The sequence below is a fragment of the Choloepus didactylus genome, chromosome X (genome assembly GCF_015220235.1).
Source record: "Choloepus didactylus isolate mChoDid1 chromosome X, mChoDid1.pri, whole genome shotgun sequence".
Taxonomy (NCBI): domain Eukaryota; kingdom Metazoa; phylum Chordata; class Mammalia; order Pilosa; family Megalonychidae; genus Choloepus; species Choloepus didactylus.
The window spans coordinates 71,179,071-71,199,908 of NC_051334.1; the positions used below are offsets into that span (position 1 = coordinate 71,179,071).

Sequence of the window (20,838 nt, forward strand, 5' to 3'; positions counted from 1 at the left end):
TCATCCATCCATAAACTAGACAAAGTGGAGTGTGGTCCTTATGGCTTTCGCACTCCCATTGTCACCCCTCATAAGCTACATTTTTATACAACTGTCTTTGAGATTCATGGGTTCTGGGTTGTAGTTTGATAGTTTCAGGTATCCACCACCAGCTACCCCAATTCTTTAGAACCTAAAAAGGGTTGTCTAAAGTGTGCATAAGAGTGCCAACCAGAGTGATTTCTCGGCTCGTTTTGGAATCTCTCTGCCACTGAAGCTTATTTCATTTCCTTTCACATCCCCCTTTTGGTCAAGAAGATGTTCTCCGTCCCACGATGCCGGGTCTACATTCCTCCCCGGGAGTCATATTCCACGTTGCCAGGGAGATTCACTCCCCTGGGTGTCTGATCCCACATAGGGGGGAGGGCAGTGATTTCACCTTTCAAGTTGGCTTAGCCAGAGAGAGAGGGCCACATCTGAGCAACAAAGATCCAGCCAGTACATTAATCCCCTTCCTTGCCTGTTGGTTCAGAGGCATGAGAAGCCCAAAGTGGCCAGATGGCAGTTTTTTTTGTTTTGTTTTGTTTTCTTTTGTTTTGTTTTCTTGTATTTTTTTAGTTTCAAAAAAGCACCAATAACACGATTGTGATACACAGAATAGTCATAACAGCAGAGAGAATAAACTCACCCCAACCCTCTTGATCTCTTATAAAGCATGATCTTCAGAGAGATGCTTTTCTAAAACATATAGTAATTTTCCAAGTTCACAATTATATATAGGCTAAATGGGAGTTTCCAATACTACTCAAAGATGGATTCTTATATAATTAAAATGTTTAAAGAAAAATATTTAGAACATCTGTGCCCTTTCCTTGGCCATTAAAACAAGTAAGATTTATTTTTACACTTAGCTAGGTTACATACACAGGTTGTAATTTGATTGGGCAACCACAGCCTCGGAACATGTTTCATAACTTCTGCGTGTACATCATGATGACAGCCATATTACTTAACAGCAAAATATTTATAAGATTTATATTTAAAGTTCATTAGAGGGAGGATGGAGTATTGAAATACACATATAATAGTGGGTCTTGTTTTAACAGTTATGTTTCTAAATAAATGATGGAGCAAGAGAGAAGTATGCAAATGGCAAAGAACTGGTTACATGGATATGCTATTAAATTTGATGAATCACTTTTCTGAAACAGTAAGTTTAGTCAATCATTTCCATGACTAAAATTTCTAATTAGCATCTAATAGCCATGTCTTTCAAAATTTTTTTCTAAATGTACTTTTTTTTTTTAATCTTCCTTTGATTGAGATATATTCACATACCACGCAGTCATACAAAACAAATCGTACTTTCGATTGCTTACATTACCATTACATAGTGGTACATTCATCACCCAAATCAATCCCTGACACCTTCATTAGAACACACACAAAAATAACAAGAATAATAATTAGAGTGAAAAAGAGCAATTGAAGTAAAAAAGAACACTGGGTACCTTTGTCTGTTTGTTTCCTTCCCCTATTTTTCTACTCATCCATCCATAAACTAGACAAAGTGGAGTGTGGTCCTTATGGCTTTCGCACTCCCATTGTCACCCCTCATAAGCTACATTTTTATACAACTGTCTTTGACATACATGGGTTCTCGGTTGTAGTTTGATAGTTTCAGGTATCCACCACCAGCTACCCCAATTCTTTAGAACCTAAAAAGGGTTGACTAAAGTGTGCATAAGAGTGCCCACCAGAGTGACCTCTCGGCTCCTTTTGGAATCTCTCTGCCACTGAAGCTTATTTCATTTCCATTCACATCCCCCTTTTGGTCAAGAAGATGCTCTCCGTCCCACGATGCCAGGTCTACATTCCTCCCCGGGAGTCATATTCCACATGCCAGGGAGATTCACTCCCCTGGGTGTCTGATCCCACGTAGGGGGGACGGCAGTGATTTCACCTTTCAGGTTGGCTTACCTAGAGAGACAGGGCCACATCTGAGCAACAAAGAGGCATTCGGGAGGAGGCTCTTAGGCACAACCATAGGGAGGCCTAGCTTGTCCTTTGCAGCAACCGTCTTCCCAAGGGTAAAACCTGTGGTAGAGGGCTCAACCCATCAAACCACAAGTCCCCTATGTCTGTGGTCATGTTAGCAACCATGGAGGTGGGGTAGGAAAATACCCCGGCATTCTCCACAGGCTCCTCAACGGGGCACTACATCTTTTTTTTTTCCTTGTTTTTCTTTTTTTTTTTAACTTTCCCTTCTTTTTTAAATCCACTGTATGAAAAAAAAGTTAAAAAGAAAACAAACATACAATAAAAGAACATTTCAAAGAGACCATAACAAGGGAGTAAGAAAACGACAACTAACGTAAGATAACTGCTTAACTTCCAACATGATCCTACTTTACCCCAAGAAAGTTACCTAATACAGCAACATTTCTGTGAACTTGCTCCTACTATATCCATCAAAAATTAACAGACCATAGTCATTCCTGGGCATCCCCAGAACGCTAAATAGCTTATCTGTTCTTCTTGGATTATTGTTCCCCCTTCCTTAATTGCGCTCTATTGCTAGTTCCCCTACATTCTACATTATAAACCATTTGTTTTACATTTTTCAAAGTTCACATTAGTGGTAGCATATAATATTTCTCTTTTTGTGCCAGGCTTATTTCACTCAGCATTATGTCTTCAAGGTTCATCCATGTTGTCATATGTTTCACGAGATCGTTCCTTCTTACTGCCGCGTAGTATTCCATCGTGTGTATATACCACATTTTATTTATCCACTCATCTGTTGAAGGACATTTCGGTTGTTTCCATCTCTTGGCAATTGTGAATAATGCTGCTATGAACATTGGCGTGCAGATATCTGTTCGTGTCACTGCTTTCCGATCTTCCGGGTATATACCGAGAAGTGCAATCGCTGGATCGAATGGTAGCTCTATATCTAGTTTTCTAGGGAACTGCCAGACTGACTTCCAGAGTGGCTGAACCATTATACAGTCCCACCAACAATGAATAAGAGTTCCAATTTCTCCACATTCCCTCCAGCATTTGTAGTTTCCTGTTTGTTTAATGGCAGCCATTCTAACCGGTGTTAGATGGTATCTCATTGTGGTCTTAATTTGCATCTCTCTAATAGCTAGTGAAGCTGAACATTTTTTCATGTGTTTCTTGGCCATTTGTATTTCCTCTTCAGAGAACTGTCTTTTCATATCTTTTGCCCATTTTATAATTGGGCTTTCTGTACTATTGTCATTGAGTTGTAGGATTTTTTATATATGCAAGATATCAGTCTTTTGTCAGATACATGGTTTCCAAAAATTTTTTCCCATTGAGTTGGTTGCCTCCTTACCTTTTTCAGAAATTCCTTTGAGGTGCAGAAACTTCTAAGCTTGAGGAGTTCCCATTTATCTATTTTCTCTTCTGTTGCTTGTGCTTTGGGTGTAAAGTCTAGGAAGTGGCCGCCTAATAGAAGGTCTTGAAGATGTTTTCCTACATTATCTTCCAGGAGTTTTATGGTACTTTCTTTTATATTGAGATCTTTGGTCCATTTTGAGTTAATCTTTGTGTAGGGGGTGAGGTAGGAGTCCTCTTTCATTCTTTTGGATATGGATATCCAACTCTCCCAGCCCCATTTGTTGAAAAGACCATTATGACTCAGTTCAGTGACTTTGGGGGCCTTATCAAAGATCAGTCGGCCATAGATCTGAGGGTCTATCTCTGAATTCTCAATTTGATTCCATTGATCTATATGTCTATCTTTGTGCCAGTACCATGCTGTTTTGACAACTGTGGCTTTATAGTAAGCTTCAAAGTCAGAAAGTGTAAGTCCTCCCACTTCGTTTTTCTTTTTTAGAGTGTCTTTATCAATTCGAGGCATCTTCCCTTTCCAAATAAATTTGATAACTAGCTTTCCCAAGTCTGCAAAGCAGGTTGTTGGAATTTTGATTCGGATTGCATTGAATCTTTAGATGAGTTTGGGTAGAATTGACATCTTAATGACATTTAGTCTTCCTATCCATGAACATGGAATATTTTTCCATCTTTTAAGGTCCCCTTCTATTTCCTTTAGTAGAGTTATGTAGTTTTCCTTGTATAGGTCTTTTACATCTTTGGTTAAGTTTATTCCTAGGTACTTGATTTTTTTAGTTGCTATTGAAAATGGTATCTTTTTCTTGAGTGTCTCTTCAGTTTGTTCATTTCTAGCATATAGAAACATTACTGACTTATGTGCATTAACCTTGTATCCCGCTACTTTGCTAAATTTGTTTATTAGCTCTAGTAGCTGTATCCTCGATTTCTCAGGGTTTTCTAGATATAAGATCATATCATCTGCAAACAATGACAGTTTTACTTCTTCTTTTCCAATTTGGATGCCTTTTATTTCTTTGTCTTGCTGGATTGCCCTGGCTAGCACTTCCAGCACAATGTTGAATAACAGTGGTGATAGCGGTCATCCTTGTCTTGTTCCTGATCTTAGAGGGAAGGCTTTCAGTCTCTCACCATGGAGTACTATGCTGGCTGTGGGTTTTTCATATATGCTCTTTATCATGTAGAGGAAGTTTCCTTCAATTCCTACCTTTTGAAGTGTTTTTATCAAAAAGGGATGTTGGATTTTGTCAAATGCTTTTTCAGCATCTATTGAGATGATCAATTGATTTTTCCCTTTTGACTTGTTAATGTGTTGTAATACATTGATTGATTTTCTTATGTTGAACCATCCTTGCATGCCTGGAATGAACCCCACTTGGTCATGGTGTATGATTTTTTTAACGTGTCTTTGGATTCGATTTGCAAGTATTTTGTTGAGGATTTTTGCATCTATATTCATTAGGGAGATTGGCCGGTAGTTTTCCTTTTTTGTAGCATCTTTGCCTGGTTTTGGTATTAGATTGATGTTAGCTTCATAAAATGAGTTAGGTAGTGTTCCCTTTTCTTCAATGTTTTGAAAGAGTTTGAGTAAGATTGGTGTCAGTTCTTTCTGGAAAGTTTGGTAGAATTCCCCTGTGAAGCCATCTGGCCCTGGGAATTTATTTGTGGGAAGATTTTTGATGACTGATTGGATCTCTTTGCTTGTGATGGGTTGGTTGAGGTCTTCTATTTCTTCTCTGGTCAGTCTAGGTTGTTCATATGTTTCCAGGAAATTGTCCATTTCCTCTACATTATCCAGTTTGTTGCCATACAGTTGTTCATAGTATCCTCTTATAATTTTTTTAATTTCTTCAGGATCTGCAGTTATGTCACCTTTTTCATTCATTATTTTGTTGATATGGGTCTTCTCTCTTTTTGATTTTGTCAGTCTAGCTAGGGGCTTGTCACTCTTGTTGATCTTCTCAAAGAATGAACTTTTGGTGATATTTATCCTCTCTATTGTTTTTTTGTTCTCTATGTCATTTATTTCTGCTTTAATCCTTGTTATTTCTTTTCTTCTACTTGGTTTAGGATTGGTTTGCTGTTCATTCTCTAGCTTCTTCAGTTGATCCATTAGTTCTTTGATTTTGGCTCTTTCTTCGTTTTTAATATATGCGTTTAGTGCTATAAATTTCCCCATTAGCACTGCTTTTGCTGCATCCCATAGGTTTTGGTATGTTGTGTTCTCATTTTCATTCGTCTCTATATATTTAGCAATTTGTCTTGCTATTTCTTCGTTAACCCACTGATTGTTTAGGAGTGTGTTGTTTAACCTCCAGGTATTTGTGAATTTTCTAAGTCTCTGATGGTTATTGACTTCTAATTGTATACCATTGTGGTCAGAGAATGTGCTTTGAATAATTTCAATCTTTTTAAATTTATTGAGGCTTGTTTTATGTCCAGGCATATGATCTATTCTGGAGAAAGTTCCATGAGCACTAAAAAATATGTGTATCCTGGTGATTTGGGATGTAATGTCCTGTAGATGTCTGTTAAATCTAATTCATTTATCAGATTGTTTAGGTTTTCAATTTCCTTATTGGTCTTCTGTCTGGATGATCTATCTATAGGAGAGAGTGATGTGTTGAAGTCTCCCACAATTATTGTGGAAGCATCAATTGCTTCCTTTAGTTTTGCCAGTGTTTCTCTCATGTATTTTGTGGCACCTTGATTGGGTGCATAGACATTTACGATTGTTATTTCTTCTTGTTGAATTGCCCCTTTTATTAGTATGTAGTGGCCATCTTTGTCTCTCAAAACATCCCTGCATTTGAACTGTATTTTAAGTGAGATTAATATTGCTACACCTGCTTTCTTTTGGCTGTACCTTGCATGAAATATTTTTTTCCATCCTTTCACTTTCAGTTTCTTTGTGTCCCTGTGTCTAAGATGAGTCTCTTGTATGCAACATATTGATGGTTCCTTTTTTTTGATCCATTCTGCGAATCTATATCTTTTAATTGGGGAGTTTAATCCATTTACCTTCAACGTTATAACCTTGAAGGCATTTCTTGAATCGGCCATCTTATCCTTTGGTTTATGTTTGTCATATTTTTCCCTTTGGTCTATTAATATCCTTTATTGTACCCATACCGAATCTCTTTAGTACTGAACCTTTCTCCAAGTCTCTCTGTCCTTTCTTTGTTTCTCTGTCTGTAGGGCTCCCTTTAGTATCTACAGTAGGGCAGGTCTCTTGTTAGCAAATTCTCTCAGCATTTGTTTGTCTGTGAAAAATTTAAGCTCTCCCTCACATTTGAAGGAGAGCTTTGCTGGATAAAGTATTCTTGGCTGGAAATTTTTCTCACTCAGAATTTTAAATATATCGTGCCACTGCCTTCTCGCCTCCATGGTGGCTGCTGAGTAGTCACTACTTAGTCTTATGCTCTTTCCTTTGTATGTGGTCAATTGCTTTTCTCTTGCTGCTTTCAGAACTTGCTCCTTCTCTTCTGTGTTTGACAGTGTGATCAGAATATGTCTTGGAGTGGGTTTATTTGGATTTATTCTATTTGGGGTTCGCTGAGCATTTATGATTTGTGTATTTATGTTGTTTAGAAGATTTGGGAAGTTTTCCCCAACAATTTCTTTGAATACTCTTCCTAGACCTTTAGCCTTTTCTTCCCCTTCTGGGACACCAATGAGTCTTATATTTGGATGTTTCATATTATCTATCATATTCCTGAGGTCCATTTCGATTTTTTTCAATTTTTTTCCCCATTCTTTCTTTTATGCTTTCATTTTCCATTCTGTCATCTTCGAGGTCACTGATTCGTTGTTCAACTTCCTCTAGTCTTGTACTATGAGTGTCCAGAATCTTTTTAATTTGGTCAACAGTTTCTTTAATTTCCATAAGATCATCCATTTTTTTATTTAGTCTTGCAATGTCTTCCTTATGCTCTTCTAGGGTCTTCTTGATTTCCTTTTTCTCCCGTACTATGGTCTCATTGTTCATCTTTAGTTCTTTGAGTAGCTGCTCTAGGTGCTGTGTCTCTTCTGATCTTTTGATTTGGGTGCTTGGGCTTGGGTTATCCATATCGTCTGGTTTTTTCATATGCTTTATAATTTTCTGTTGTTTTTGGCCTCGTGGTATTTGCTGAACTTGATAGGGTTCTTTTAGGATTTGTAGACCAATTGAAGTCCTTATCTCTAATTTATCAGATCTACAGCTTCATGGAGTACACTTTCTCTAACTAACCAGCAGGTGGCGTCCACAAGCCACCTGTTCTCCACATGCCAGTTCTCCCCTGCTTAGCCTTTTTGGTGAGTGGGGGAGTGAGTCTTGTGGGGTCCAAATGGTGTACCAAGCTTGCGTGTGTAGTTGGTGTTGCCTGCCCTGTATATGGGGCGTGTTTCTGGGCAGTCGGGGAGGGGGGGTGGCCCTAACAATCAAATCTCCCTGGTGATCCTAGAGTTTTAAAGCTGCTGCAATAGTCTAATCCTTCAGTTCAGTCCTGCCACAGTTTGTCTCTGCCACTGACCCTCAAGTCCTTGGTATTGGCGTATGGCTCCTGAGACTTGCAAGTGGGCCCCTCTTCCAGGCCTTGCACCCCGGGTCCTCTGTTGAGGGATGACTGTGCTATGTCACAGGTGAGTGCTGTTCCCCCAGGGCAGTTCTGGGCTGCTGGGCTGTGTAGGGAGGCTCCCAGTCTGCTCAAATGATGGCTGAATGGGGCTTTGTTAATTCACACTGCTCTACCTTCCCAACTCTGGGACAATCAGCTGAGGTTGCAGGGAAGGCTAATGTCCATGCCCAGTTTTGTGGTGTGTGCCTGTTATTTGAAGCACTTCCGTCACACTGGGTTGTCTGGGGCAGTTCTGGGCTATGGGGCTGGCGATGGGCAGGAGTGTTTCCTGTCCACCAGGATGATGGCTGTGAGCGGACACCCCCCTTTTCTTGGGAAGTTGTGGTGTTTAGTGAATTTTCTCAGCCACTGGATTATTGCGTTTTGTCTCAGAGCTCTCCTAGTTCGGCTCTTGACTTGACCTGCCCAAATTGCAAGTCTTTGAAGCTTTCGGTATTGGGCTTCTTAGAGTAATTGTTTTAGAAAAAGAAAAAAGGATTAAAAAAAAAAAAAAAAAAAAAAAGGACCCTCCTCAGAGATCTAATGGGTTATTGAAATGCTAAGAGACAAAGCAACCAGGGCCATTAAGGAAAGGTCCACAGGGCAGAGAGATCAGCTTTTCTTCAGGATTTGCATATGTGCCTCAGGGCCTGACCTAGGGACTGAGCTCTGCCCTTCCCCTTTCTATGTTCACCAGAACTCCAAAAATCCTCCGCTTTTATTTTGGAGTTTTTCGTGTTGTTTTTTTTCTCTATGCCTGTCTCATCTCTGCTGGGCTGGCTGCTCTCAGATTCTCTGGTGTCTGGTCTCAGTCTATCTATGGTTGGAGTTTGGATCAGTAGAATGAGTTTCCGATAAGGGCTACCACTGCAGTTCTCCCTTCTCCTTCCCGGAGCTGACAGCCCCTCCTCCCACGGGACTGAGCCTGGCAGGGAGGGGCGCGGGTCCCCTGGCCGCAAAAACTTACAGATTTCGCTGATCTCAGCAGTTCCACGTTTTCATGAGTGTTGTATGAAGTATGCCCAAAGTCAGATTGCTCTGTGGTGTCCAGTCCACGCAGTTCCTGGCTTTCTACCTACTTTCCTGGAGGAGTAACTAAAACATACAGCTCACCAGTCTGCCATCTTGCCCCGCCTCCCAGATGGCAGTTTTAACTTCCACTTCAAAGAAATTATTGTTGTGCCTCCTGGTGGAAGCAGTCCTCCTTTTGGAACTAAGACTTATAGACCAGCAGAGCCTACGGTTGCAGGGACAGGAGGCAAAATTTTCATAGTGGATCACTAGGAGTGAAGGATAGTGGTGCCACTCCTCTTTCCACCCCTTGATTCCTGGACCCATGAATCCTGGCCATGGGAAAAACAGCCCCATAGATTGGATGCTGATTCAGAGCATAAACAACCTCCTGGAAAACACTGCCCCAGCTCCTACAAGGTATTGCCAACTAGTTGGCACCGTAACTGAGTCTTCAAGAGGCCATTCCACCACTCTATCAACCAAGCTGTCTCTGGATGATGGGGAACATGGTAAAACCAGGGAATTCCATGAGCACGTGCTCATTCCCTCACTTCATTTGCTGTGAAGAGGGTTCCTTGGACAGAAGCAATGTTGTGTGGAATACCAAGATGGTGGATAAAGTATTCCGTAAGTCCACAGATGGTAGTTTTGGAAGAAGCATTGTGTGCTAGGAGGGCAAACCCATATCCAGAGTATGTGCCTGTTCCAGTGAGAACAAATCACTGTCCCTTCCATGATGGAAGTGGTCCAATGTAATCAACCTGCCACCAGGTAGCAGGCTGATCACCCTGTGGAATGGTGCCATATTGGGGACTCCATGTGGGTCTCTGCTGCTGGCAGATTGGGCACTCAGCAGTGGCTGTGGCCAGGTCAGCCTTGGTGAGTGGAAGTCCATGTTGTTGAACCCATGCATAACTTCCATCCCTACCACAATGACCACTTTGTTCACAAGCCCATCAGGCAATGACAGGAGTGGCAGGGGAAAGAGGCTGACTGGTATCCACCAAACAGGTCACCTTATCCACTTCATTATTAAAATCCTCCTCTGCTGAAGTCACCCTCTCGTGAGCATTCACATGGGACACAAATATCTTCATGTTTTTTCCCACTCAGAAAGGTCTATCCACATGCCTCTTCTCTTCCCCTAACTTCTTTGTCACCAATTTTCCAATCATGTTCCCTCCAATTCCCTGACCATCCAGCCAAACCATTAGCAATAGCACATGAATCAGTATACAAATGCAGCTCTGGCCAGTTCTCCTTCCAAGCAAAATAAACAACCAGGTGCACTGCTCCAGCTTCTGCCTAGTGGGGAGATTTCCCCTCATCATTGTCCTTCAGGGACATCCCAGCTGCAATGCTGCAGCTCTCCACTTTCAGATGGTGCCTGCATATCGTGCAGAACCATATGTAAACCAGGCCCGAGTTTTCTCTTCCTCAGTCAACTGATTGTAAGGAACTCCCAAGATGCCATAGCTCTGGGCTGGGAAAGTAAGGTGGAAGAACTGGGGGCCATGGGCATGTGGATTACTTCCTGATGTAACTTACTTGTGCCTTCAGGACCTGCTCGAGCTCTATCTCATATATACCATTTCCATTTTACGCTGGAGTGCTGCTGTGAACGCCCAACTTTATGGCTTGGTGGGTCAGACAACACCCAGCTCATGGTAGGTAACTCAGGTCTCATGGTAACTTGGTGGTTCATGGTTAAGTGTTCTGTTTCTACTAGGGCACAAAAGCAGGCCAACAGCTGTTTCTCAAATGAAGAGCAGTTATCTGCAGAGGATGGTAAGGCTTTACTCCAAAATCCTAAGAGCCTGTGTTGTGATTCTCCTATAGAAGCCTGCCAAAGGCTCCAAACAGCATCTCTATTTGCCACTGACACTTCCAGCACCATTGGATCAGCTGGATCATCCAGGTAGCAGAGCAGATTGCACAGAAGCCTGGACCTGTCACAGGGCTTTACCTTGTTCTGGTCCCCACCCAAAACTAGAAGCTTTTCTGGCCACTCAGTAAATGGGCTAGAGTAGCATACCCAAATGAGGAATATGTTGTCTCCAAAAACACGAAGAAGCCAACTAGGAATTTTTCTTCCTTTTTGGTTGTAAGAGGGGCCAGATGCAAGAGTTTATCCCTCACCTTAGAAGGGATAGCTCAACATGCCCCACAACACTGGACACCTAGAAATTTTAATGAGGTGGAAGCCCCCTGTATTTTTGTTGGATTTATTTCCTATCCTCTGACACGCAAATACCTTACCAACAAATCTAAAGTAATTGCTACTGCTTGCTCACAAGATCCAATCAACATGATATCATCAATATAATACACCACTGTGATATCTCGTGGGAAGGAGAAATGATCAAGATCACTGTAGACAATATTTGACCTAGGACTGGAGAGTTGATATACCCCTGAGGTAGCACAGTCAATGTATACTGCTGGCCTTGCCAGATGAATGCAAACTGTTTCTGTTGATCCTTACTAAAAACTATTGAGAAAAAAGCATTTGCCAGATGAATATCTGCATACCAGCTACCAGGGGATGTGTTGATTTGCTCAAGCAATGATACTACATCTGGAACAGCAGCTGCAAGTGGAGTCACCACCTGGTTAAGCTTATGATAATACACCATCATCCTCCAAGACCCACCTGTTTTCTACACAGGCCAAATAGGAGAGTTGAATGGGGATGAAGTAGGAATCACCACACCTGCATCCTTCAAGTCTTTAAGAGTGGCATTAATCTCTGCAATCCCTCCAGGAATCTAGTATTGCTTCTGGTTTACTACTTTGCCAGGTAGGGTCTTCCACTTGGCCTTTCCTACCATAATAGCCCTCACTCAATGAGTCAGGGAACCAGTGTGAGGATTCTGCCAGTTGCTGAGTATATCTATTCCAATTATGCATTCTGGAACTCGGGAAGTAACCAGAAAATGGGTCTGGGAATCCACTGGACCCACTGTGAGATGGACCTGGACTAAAACCCCATTGATCAACTGACCTCCATAAGTCCCAACTCTGACTGGTGGACCAGAGTGACGTTTTTTGTCTCCTGGAATTAATGTCACTTCTGAACCAGTGTCTAATAAATGCCCAAAATATGTGATCTTTTCCCTTTCCCCGATGCACAGTTACCCTGGCAAAAGGCCGTAGGTCCCCCTGGGGAAGCCTGGGAGGAAGATTAACATTATAAATTTTTGGCAGTGTAACAGGGTCCTTCTCCAAGAGTACCCGGCCTTCCCCACATTCAAGGGGCTCTGGGTCTATCAACTGTCTCAAGACTGGGAATTGATTAAGGGGCCATGACTCTCTGTTTTTGTAATTCAAGGTAGGCTTTTGTTCATTTGACCTAGAATTATTCTCCTTATACAGCTCAAACCAGAATTTAGTAGACTACCCATCTATTTTACTTCTAGGTACTCCATCATCTACTAGACAATGCCTTAAGTCTCTGTGAATCAGATTATTTTGACTGCTGCTTTTAGCCTGTTTTCCATTATGGTAGCCATGCCTACCTTGTATTTGGCAATTAACTGATGCCATGTGGCTTCTGCTCACTTGGGATCCTATTATCCCCATTGTGTTTAAGGATTCCAGCTCAGTGACAGCAGCTTCCTCAGTAATATCTTACCTACAGAGAAGGGTGACTAGAGAGATCTTCGGGCATGATGGAGCTAGTCTCACAAATTTATTCCTCAGAGTCCTGGTAAAAGGTGTGTCCTCTGGATATTCCAGGGGTGTGTGAGCAGGTCTTCCATGATAAATCCACTCTAACATTCCAATCTCTCTTAGCCTTTGAATTCCCTCCTCTACATTATACCAGGGCAGTTCTGGCATTTCAACCTCTGGTAATGTCAGCCACTTTTTGATCCATGTTTCAGCCAACCACCCAAAGTGTTAATGCCCTTTCTAACCCCTCTAGCTACAACATTGACTGGAGAATCTCTGCTTAGTGGGCCCATATCAATAAATTCAGCCTGATCCAACTTTATATCCCTTCCACTAGTATTCCACACCCTTCATATGCATTCCCATACATATTCCCCTGATTTCTGTCTATATAAATTGGAAAATTCATATAGTTCTTCCTCATGGGTACTTCCTCATGGAAGTACTTCCTCATGGGCACTTCCTCATGGGTAACACTTTGGGACCTGTTGGGTCTTTTGTCTAGTTACAGGTCTGTGCTGGTTTGGATGTATTATGTCCCCCAAAACCTCATTATCTTTGATGCAGTCTTGTGTGGGCAGGAAACCTACTGGTGTTGATTGGGTTGGAGACTTTTGATTGGATGTTTCTGTGCAGATGTGATCACTCAACTGTGGGCAAGATCTTTCATTGGATAATTTCCATGGACGTGTGGCCCCGCCCATTCAGCATGGGACTTGATTAGTTTACTAGAGCACTATATAAGCTCAGAAAGGAGTGAGCTTGCTACAGCCAAGAGGGACACTTTGAAGAATGCAAAGGAGCTGAGAGAGAAGCTTCAGCTTATGGGGAAACATTTTGGAGATGGACTTTGAAAGCAGACTTCTGTGCCAGAGAAGCTAAGAGAGGACAATTGCCCCAAGAGCAACTGAGAGTGACATTTTGAAGAGAAGCTGAAGCCTGGGGAGGAACATCCTGGGAGAATGCCATTCTGAAACCAGAACTTTGGAGCAGACACCAGCCACATGCCTTCCCAGCTAACAGAGCTTTTCTGGACACCATAGGCCATCCTCCAGTGCAGGTACCTGATTGCTGATGTGTTACCTCAGTCACTTTCTGGCCTTAAGACTGTAACTTTTTAACCAGATGAACCCCCTTTTATAAAAGCTGATCCATTTTTGATGTTTTGCATTCTGGCATCATTAGCAAACTAGAACATAGGTCTTGAACAAAAGATTTGTGGCAGGGGTGAGTCATGAAAAGAATTAAAAGTATCCCTCAAGCCATTCACCTCAAGACATTCCATTGCAGTTTTATCTTGTGATACAGGATTAATCCCTCCAGACAGAGGAGTGAGGACTGATTCATCAGGGGAGGTGGTTACAGGTTTAGCAGGCACTGAAGGGTTAATCGCTTTAGGTGGATGTTGGATGGCAGGCTCCTCAGGGCAGATTGGAGGTCAGGAAGCTGTTTCCTCAAAGCAGACTGGAGGTTGGGTAGCTGTCTTCTCAGGGCTGACTGGAGGGGGGGCGGGTGCTATTTCCTCAGGGCAGACCATTACAGGTATATCTAGCAAAGAGTCAGCAGAATCCAGGTTCCACTGTCCTCACTGCCATTATTATCAACCCATATGTCCCCATCCCAAATTTCAGGATCCCATTCTTTTCCAATCAATGCCTTTACTTCAACAGCAAACACCCTGTGAGGTTGAGATTTTAGTTTATGTTGTAAATCTGCTACTCACACAATGAGACACTGGGTCTGGTTTTCAGAAATTTCAAGCCTGCGGTCACAAGAAATAAGATTTTCTTTCAGGGCACGCATTGCAACCTTTACATCTGTCATATGGTGCTTAAGTTTCAAATTTGAAGCCTTTAGCTCACCCCTTTCTCTTACAACTTTATCCAATGTATCTAAGAGCAACCAACCAACGTCATTATACATCTTAACTCTGCAATACTCTTTTAAGGTATCAAAAACACTGTCACCCAGAGCCTTGCTTCATACAAGAGTATGACTGGGCAAATCAAATGGTGATATTTTGCATATCTCCATTGCCAACTCACACCACGGATTGTCAGTGCCATCTTTATTATTGGAAATGGAGTCATTAGTGCCTCTGAATCTAATCAGAGTAGAAAACCAGTTGTAAATGCCCATTTTAACATACTGTTTCTCAAGAACCACTCCTGGTACCAAGCTGTATTATTTAGGGTTCTCTAGGAAAACAGAATCAACAAGATATATCTGTAAATATAATATTTTATAAAAATGTCACACACAACTGTGGGTATGCAGGAGTCCAAATTCCATAGGGTAGGCAGCAAACTGGCAACTTTGATAAAGGTGTTCACTGAACTCCTCAGGCAGCTAACTGTCAACTCTGATAAAGGTGTTTGATGAACTCAGGAAACACTTTGCTGGCTAGCCAAAGAAGAAGTGAAGGTCCTCTATCTCCCTCCCTTAAAAGTCATCAACTGATTGGATTAAATCAAGCTGATTGAATTCTCTCATGGCAGAAGACATGCCCTTCAATGACGTAATGAGTCACAGCTGCAGTCAATTGACTGATGATTTAATAAACCAGCCTTCTTGTTTATTAACCAGCCAAAAATGTCCTTGCAGTAACAGGCCAGTGCTTGCTTGACCAGACACCTGGACCCAATCACCCGGCCAACTTGAAACATGAACCTAACCATCACAAAAGTCTTACCTCAAAATATGGCCCACAACATGAATGAACCTTGAAAAAATTATGCATTACACCAAGAAATGGTTCAGTTCAGCTTATGGGTCACTGTAAACAGGGACTGTCTACCATAGGAGGTCTTAGGCTCTTTTCTCTATATATCATTTTAAACACGGTTTATAATCCAGGGGAATAGTAGATTTGGAACTTTAGGACTTTACCTAACCAGAGGCAGGGTATTTGGACTTAGAAACCTCTTAAGGTCCATTTTATTTTTTAAAATTATATTAAGAGATCCAAACTTGTTAAGGAATTAGCTAGAAGGAAAAGCTAATTCCCAGGCCAGTATTATTCATAGTACTAGTATCTACTAACTCTGTGACAACTGCCCTTGTAGAATTCTCAGTTTATCAAATACCTGCTTCTGTTAGGTGCTTTCACATCCATAATCTCAATTACCCCTCCCCAAAATCCTTTGATATAACTATTATATATACCTTACAGATGACAAAACTGAAGCTCAGAGAATTAAGTGCTCTACTTAAGGTCACATTGGTAGTAAGAGGTAGGATCAGAATTTGAACTACAAACCAATGTTCTTTGCACCTTATCATGGCTTTTCAAACACTGCTCAACAATGTCTTGTTCAGAGACCCTTATTAAAGAATAAAATCACTGAAATTTTGTTTCTTCAAAATTGATACAATGAGTGATGTCAATATGGTGACATAAGACATCACCTGGAAAAGTATCCCCTCAGAATCAGTTGATAAAAAGACAAATTTCAGTTGCTTGGAACTTGGGACAATTATAGAGATGAGAAGGACTGTACAAACACTGAATCAAAGAAAAATAAAAGTAATCTCCAAGATCAGGGAGGAGATATTCTTCCCAGACATGCCAGTCCAGACCCTCCCCATCACTCAATCCTGCACAGCTTGAGAGTCCCACAGCCTGGATCCCTCCTGCCAAGACTATGGAATCACTCACAGCAGCGAGGTAGAATCCCACACATATCCAGTCACAGGGATCCAAATTGGCAAAGACCCAGGGCAGAACAAAAGCAGCTAAGCAGTGACACATAAGAAAAGTAACACAGAAGAAAAGGCCCCAGGGGGTAAAATGAAGAAAGAGAGTGGCAGAACTGTTGGCAAAATGTATGCACACTCAATCCAGTTTCTGTTGGCTAGACCATCTAAATGCAAAATGGACTTTTCTGGAATGACCCACCCTTACTGAGTGACCCATCTGGGTCCCTGAGGCAGGATACCCTAATGGGAAGAGCTGGAGGAAGAACAGCCTGGAAGAAAAAAATGAAGGGTGGGGGGGGGGGGGAATGAACTGCTGTAAGACAGGATGGGTTGCAGAACTGAACAGTGAAGAAAAAGAGGGCACTGAGTGAGGGAGGGAATTTAAACAAATCAGAAGCCTGGAAGAAAATTCTGCACAAAAACAAACAGATTCCTTTCTGAGATCAAGATTCCTTTCTGAGAAGGAACAGAAGAAGTGAAGCTTTCTCCTGGCAGTAAAACAATTGCACAAAATGTACAATTTTTTAAAATTGCACAGCATAATCAGGACAAGGACTGGATGAAGAAGAGCTGAGGAAAATAAGAAAAATTCAACACAGGTTACTCTATAGGTCCAGAATAAGTAGGCCCAAGAAATAAAGAAAAGCCTTAACACAAAGCCAATCAACAATAAAACCCAAGAAAAGATAGAGAAACTGACCTTCCATTAACTCATCAACATAATCAAATGCCTAGACATCAGCAAGAAATTATAAGCCATAATAAGAAACTGTAAAATATGGTCCAGTCAATGGAGAAAATTAAAACATCAGAGGAAAAACAGAGCTTGGAACAAATAATAAAAGATGTTCAAACAAATCACCTAAATCAGTTCAAGGAGATGAAGGAAAATATGGCTAAAGAGATAAAGGATATTAAGTAGACAATGTATGGCCATAAAGAAGAATTTGAAAGTTTAAAAAGAAACATAACAGAAATTATGAAAGGCACAATGGAAGAAGAGATTACAACAGGAGCATACAACAGCAGACTTGAACAGGCAGAAGAAAGAATCAGCAAACAAAAAGATAGGACAATTGAAATCTTACAGACAGAAGAACTAATAGAGAAAAGAATGGAAAAAAGTAAGCAAGGTACAGGGATTTGAGTGACAGCACCAAGTGTGCCATGGATGTCCCAGAAGGAAAAGTGAAGGGAAAAGGGATAGAAGGAACATTTGAGGAAATAATGGCAGAAAATTTCCCAAATATTATGGAAGACATAAATATACAGGCTCAAGATGTGCAATGCAATCCAAACAGAATAATTCCTACTAGACCTGCTCAAGGCACATAGTAATCAGAATGTCAAATGCCTAAAATAGAGTGAATCTTGACAGCAGCAAGAGAAAGGTGATTCATCACACATAAGGGATCCTCAATAAGACTAAGTATGAATTTCTCATCAGAAACCATGGAGCCAAGAAGTCAGTGGTATAAAATATTTAAGAAACTAAAAGAAAAATACTTCCAGCCAAAATTCTTTATGCAGCAAAACTTTCCATCAAAAATTAGGGAGAGTTTAAGATATTCACAGATAAAGAGGAACTGAGAGATTTTCTAGGAAAGATCATAGAGTAGGGAGCCTCAAGACTCAGTTCATCCTCCAGGGCAGCTAGTAAACAGGCAGGAACTGTCTGAAACAACTGATATGGGGCTCTGGAGACCAGGAGAACACTTTATACCATCCAGGGAAAAGCACAAGGAAGAGACTGATAACCTGCAGTGAAGAGTTCTAAGCATAACTCTCCACTCTGTGGAGGCTGATGCCCATCCCCAAATCTCCTGGCAGACAAGATGAATGGATAAACAAAATGTGGTATGTACAGACAATGGAACATTATTCAGCCATAAAAAGGAATGAAGTGCTGATACATGTAATGACATAAATGAACCCTGAAGACATTACACTTAATGAAATAAGGCAGACATAAAAGGACAAACATTTCACTGATATGAAATAATTAGAATAAAGAAACTCATAGAGTTAGAATATAGAATATAGGTTACTAGGAGCTGGGATGGGGTAGAGAATGGGGAATTAATTCTTAGCTTCACATGTAGTACACAGGGGTCTGAACTGTCAGATATATCCTTCCGGGAACAATCCTGATTTGCATTGAAATGGCTACCTAGTTCCATGTTCACTTAAACCCTCACATGTAGTACTATTCTCTGGAGAATCACTTTCCAGAAGCTCAGCATTTTACAAACCATCAGTTTCTGGTTTCTTTGTGCCCAAAAGTTCTGTACTCAGCTTACCCCTTTCCTCTCGCGTTTTACTTTGAATTGCAAGGAGCAGCCACACCACATTTTCCACATTTAGTTTGGAAATCTCAGCTAAGTATCTAAACTCATCGATTTCAAATTCTACCTTCCATCTGACATCAGGACTCAATTTTGCCAAGTTCTCTGCCACTTTAAAACAAGGGTCACCTTTCTTCAAGCTTGCAATGACACATTCATCATTTCTTTCTAAGGCCTCATGAGAAGTATCTTTAGTGTCCATATTTCTACCAACAGTCTCTTCAAAGCAATGTAGGCCTTTTCTTTCAAGAATCTCACAATACTTTGAGAATCTACTTATCACCCACTTACAAAGCCTTTTTAACATTTTTGGTATTTGCTATAGCAGCACCTCATTTCTGGTACCAAAATCTGTTCTAGTTTGCTAAACTGTTCAAAACAGATACCACAAAATGTGTTGACTTTAACAATGGGAATTTATTAACTTATAAGGAACAATTTTGAGGCTGAGAAAAAATGTCCAAATCAAGGCATCATCAGGAGATGCTCTCACTGAAGACCAGCTTCTGGCAATCCAGAGATCCTCTGTCACACGGCAAGGCACATGAGAACATCTGCTGGTCTCTGCATTCTCTTCCAGGTTTCACTACATTTAGTTTCTTGCTTCTGTGGGTTTCTCTTCATCAGAATTTCATTATCTTATAAAAGACTCCAATAAAATGAGTAAGACACACCTGAATGAGGTGGGACACATCTTAAGTCAAGATCTTACTCACCAAAAGATCCTATTTACAATGGGTCCACACTCACAAGAATGGATTAACTTTATGAAAATACATTTCTGTGGTACATACAGCTTCAACTCACCATGACACAAACACCAAGAGGACAAGTTGTTAGAATTATCTTAGAAGGACTATAGAGCAGCCATCATAAAAATAGTTCAATGAACAACTGCAAACATGCTTGAAACAAATGTAAAAAAGAGAACATCTCAGCAAAGATACAGAAAGATTAACCAAAGAAATAGAAGACATAAAGTGGAACCAAATTGAAATTTTAAAACAAAAATATAAAAACTGAACTAAAAGACTCATTGGATGCAACTGACAACAGAATTGAGAGGACATAGGAATTGCTGAACTTGAAGATAAAACCACAGAAAGTAAACAATCCAAATAGCTGAGGGAAAATAGGCTATGAAATGTGAACATACCCTAAAAGACCTATCGAATTATAATTTAAAAATCTAATATTTATGTTGTTTGAGTCAAGGAAAAATAAGGGAAATAGGCTAGAGCTGAAAAAATATTCAAAGAAAAAAATGGATGAAAATCTCCCAAATTTGATAAAGGACATTTACCTACAGGATCAAGAAGCTAAATGAATTGTAAACAGGATAAACCAAACAAATCCATGCCAAGAAACATGATAGTTCAACTTCTGAAAACTAAATACCAAGAAAACATCTTGAAAGCAGAAGAGAAATCACAACTTACCTTTAGGAGAAAACTGATTTTAATGGCAGTGGTTTTCTCATCAGATACCATGAGTAAGTGGTAAAGCCACAAGTGGTAAAACATTTTTTCAAGTATTTTGGGAAATAAAACTTTCAACCCACAATTCTATATCCATTGTAAATATCCTTCAGAAATAGAGGGGAAATCAAGACATTCTCAGATGTGGGACAAAATAAAGACAACTTGTTGCCTTCACACGTATCCTAAAAGAACAGCAAAAGGAAGTTATTTAAATGGAAAGGAATTGACAAAAAAACGGGATCATGGGACAAATCACAAAGGAAGATAGAGCAATGAAAAGAGCAAAAATATGGGTAAATACAGTAGAATTTTATTCTCTTCTTGAGTTTTAAAAATTATATTCAATACTGGAAGAATAGTTGTTTTGTAAAATTCCACTGAATTTCTATAGGCCCAAAGTGAACCTATTTATAAACAAACCTCATAGCCTTTACAAAATTTATATGCAAAAATTAATTCAAAATGGACCACAGATAAAAATGTAAATCTATAAAACTTTTAGAAATAAACAAATCAGAACATCTTTAGGAACTAGGGATTAATAAAGAGTTCTCAGACATCACAGAAAACGCACAATCCATTAAAAACAGAGAAACTGGACTTCATAAAAATTAAAAATGTTTGCTCTATGACACATCCTGCTAAGAAGATGAAAAGACAAGCTAC

The 20,838-nt window shown here is 40.5% G+C and overlaps 1 protein-coding gene across 7 annotated transcripts in view; it reads right to left on the reverse strand.

Moving 5' to 3' along the window:
* Nucleotides 1-20,838, reverse strand: part of OPHN1 (oligophrenin 1) — an 838,177-nt gene that overhangs the window by 719,242 nt on the left and 98,097 nt on the right. The window lies entirely within an intron of this gene.